Below are 3,830 nucleotides of genomic sequence, written 5' to 3' on the forward strand. Positions count from 1 at the left end.
CTCAAAAGCCCAAATCCCTAATGTGGCCGGCCATATGAGTTGAATTAGGGTTTTCTGGTTCTTTAGGTCATTTATAGAAGTGACTATATAAAGAACTTTATAGCCTAAAATTCATTAAAGGTTCTTTTGGAGAAAATTGGTGAGAACTTGTCTCTCCTTTTCTCTCTAGGAGGCCGGCCCCCTTGGAGGGTGGATCTAGCAATCCCACTACTCCAAGGTCACTCATTCCTTCTCCAATCTCTCCTTGGTGTGGAGACTTAGAGGTTCTCAATTTTGGGAACTTGGAGAAACCTTTTCATCCATCCAAATCCATAGATTTTAGATGCAAGGAATGAAGGCCCTCTCTTTGGGTGATTAGCCTTTGCTTATGCAAAGAGGAATCTACAAAGGTATAAATTTCAACTCACTTTGTTTTGAGTTGAGTTTTGGTTAACCAATCTACTAGGCTTTGAATTTCTTGGTTAATGTTTTGTTTTTAAGTGCATGCAAGCATGATTCCGCCTTTAATTGTTAATTGCACGCTTATAGATGTTGCTTAAATGAACATGTTTTCACAAAATAATCCTTCAAACCACTCCCACAAAAGTGAAAAGCAAAAGCTCTCTGTCTGTTCTTCTCTGAACAGATCCTATCCAAAATACAATTGTTTCCTCTCCTTACCTGTTCCTTTGTTCTAATTGGAACCCAGCACGGGCAGCCGACAGGTCTTGTACCCAAAATACTATTACTTCTTCTTCTTACATGTTCTACTGTTCAAATCGTAACCCAGTTACCCAGCACCAATAGCCAGCACACTTGCAGTTGCTGACAACGCAACCAACATAGTGGCAAACGACGGTCGACGGTGAAGCTCTCCCCCACCAGAGTTTGCTTGTCTTCTAAAAACATATCTAGACAGTCGGATTCGCATATAGTAAGCGTATCGACGACGTATCCAGAGGCCAAATGGTTAACGGATACATTCACATACGTATCCGGGGCGTATCGGGCTGTAAATTACAGAAGTAAAAAAAAAAATGGAAGGTATATTCGGCAAGCACGCATAGGTTTACTTGGTAGGAAGGCCAACTTATCCCAAGGAATGGCTTTCCATGCTGGCTGCTCCCACACCAAATCATTCTTTAGCTTGGGATGTTGGCACTAGTAATGGCCAAGCTGCTTTCTCTCTTGGAGAGAATTATGAGCAAGTAATTGGGACTGATATGAGTGAGTCCCAACTAAAGCTTGCACTCCAACATCCTCGAGTTTGTTACGTTCACACTCCGATGACCATGTCTGACAACGATTTGTTGAGTTAATAGGGAGAGAAAACTCAGTTGATTTGGTTACCGCGGTAGAGGCCGTTCACTGGTTCGACTTCCCAAAGTTCTACTCGATCGTCAAATACGTTTTGTGTAAGCCCGGATGAGTAATTGCAGTTTGGGGCTATAACTATAGCATAACAGACCTCGAACTTGACGATGTATTGAAGCGTTTTAGTGAAGCATGTAAACCATTTTTGGACCCGAAGATGGACTACTTGTGGGAAGGGTATAGGACACTTCCATTTCCATTTGAGAGCGATGGTTTAGGTTCTGAAGGTCGGCCTGCGCCATTGGAAATGCCAAAGTAGACGCCATTTGAAGAGATGGTGAGGATATTAAGGTCATACTTTGGAGTCCATGCAGCTAAAGATCAAAGGGTGCACATGCAAAGTAGAGACAAAGACTGAGAGGGTGCGGTGCAAAAGAAGAAAGCAGAAAATGAAAAGAAAAAGTAAAGCAAGTCTGCAAAAGCAATAAGCAAGTCTGCCAGAGAGGATGGAGGTGGAGAGACAGAGGCGCAGTGGGAAACAGAAACAAAAGCAAAAGGAAAGCTAAAGTGAAAGCAAAAGCAAGGAATAAACACCCCATCAGAATGATGTGATTTTCTTTTCCTGTTTTTGTATGATGTAATGTATTTTTCCTATCTTTCGGAGACATCTGTATAAACCCCATCAGAGGGTAATAAACGGCAAAGCCCAAAATAAATGGGCTGGAATGTTGTGTGGAGAGCAAAGGCCCATAAGCCTAAAATAGCACCAACCAAGTCATCAAAAGTACGCCCAGTACTCCACAATTATTCGGCAACCAGCCGCTATTACCACTAACCAGGTGATCAAAAGTACGCCCAGTACTAAAAAATTATTCGGCAACCTGTTGCTATTACCACCAACCAGGTGATGAAATGTACAACCCGTACTCTAAATATCATTTGGCAACTAGCCATTCATGCCACCAACCAGGTAATGAAATGTACAACCCGTACTCTCCTTCATGCCAGCAATTATGTCATTCATACATAAACATTCATGAACATCACTCATGACAATCATACATAAACATTCATGACCATGATTCATGTCAATATTCATAAGCATCACTCATGTTAACATTCATGAGCATCACACATGACAACATCCATGAGCATCACTCATGTCAATCAGCTTCAAAAGCTTCATTTACAATAGCTTTAGCTTCAAAAGCTTCATTTACAAAGCTTCAGCTTCAAAGCTTCATTTGCAAAGCTTCACCTACAAAGCTTCAGTACAAGGTATAGAAATACCGCCTCCGAACAACCACCACTTCGGTCCATACATGAATTCAATTTGAAGTCTCCAGCCAACAGACTCTATTAACTGAAGACTTGGGGGACTACATTATGTACCATATATTGGGCCTCAACTGGGCCTCATGAAAAATACTTGGGGGACTTAGCCCATCACTTATGTATTGAGGAGCGAGCCCTTATTCTATAAAAGGAACTTTCTCACCGTCATTAGAGAGCATCAACTCTAGCACATTATTCATGTATTGAGGAACGAGCCCTTATTTTATAAAAGGGACTCCCTCACCATCATTAGAAGAGCATCGTCGTCAACTGAGCAACCGCCTCACCGCGAGCATCAACTCTTAGCCTATCACTTATGTATTGAGAAGCAAGCCCTTATTCTATAAAAGGGACTCCCTCACCTTTAACGCCACAAGCCGAGCCAACCAAGGCAACATAAGCCATGAGCCGAGCAGCCTCGCAGCATGTGCTACTTTTAGTTGAGCATCATTTCAGATTGAGCACCGCCTCATATCGAGCATCAGTTCAAGACAACATCTAGTTACTTCGGCCCACACATGGACTGAATTTTAAGTCTCCAGCTAAAAGACTTTCTTGACTGAAGACTTGGGGGACTACTGTTTATACCATATTTAGAGCCTCATATTTAGATCTTGTACAAATACTCGGGGGACTTAAAATGTAATTATGTGATAAAGGAATGAGCAAATATGTAGTAAGTGAAGAGTCCTTATTCTATAAAAGGACCCCTTACCCTCACAATTAGAGGAGGCCAATCCTTAGGCCTGAAACCCTCTCACATCCCCTCTCATATTATAGAGGCTCTCTCCCTCACTTCTCAGAGAAATACAATACAATCAGTGTGGACGTAGCCCAAACCTTGGGGTGAACCACGATACATCTTGTGTTATTTACATTTCTTACATATTCACGGTCGGATTTACGTTGTTCCAAGACCTCCGGTTTTGTGCATCAACATAGTGCATTTGGACTGTTATCGGATTTAATAAAAACAAACAAGTGTGTGTTTGAAACCCATTGGAACTTAAGCAAATAAAAAAAATTTAATGCTGAACTAGGACCATAAGAATGAGTAATCAAAATAAAAAGCTTAGCGAATTTCAAATGTACATAGTTTTTCTATTTGGAGTTCATTTAGACTGTTTTCAACATTAATAAAAACGAATGACCATGTGTTTGACACCCATTGGAACTTAAGCAAATAAACACATACAATGCAC

At 41.2% G+C, this 3,830-nt stretch overlaps 1 pseudogene; it reads left to right on the top strand.

Annotated features, from left to right (window-relative positions):
- The first annotated feature begins 594 nt into the window (after positions 1-594).
- LOC126590318 (trans-aconitate 3-methyltransferase-like) lies at positions 595-1,711 on the top strand (annotated as a pseudogene).
- The last annotated feature ends 2,119 nt before the right edge of the window (positions 1,712-3,830 follow it).

The sequence above is a fragment of the Malus sylvestris genome, chromosome 11 (assembly GCF_916048215.2).
Source record: "Malus sylvestris chromosome 11, drMalSylv7.2, whole genome shotgun sequence".
Lineage (NCBI taxonomy): Eukaryota > Viridiplantae > Streptophyta > Magnoliopsida > Rosales > Rosaceae > Malus > Malus sylvestris.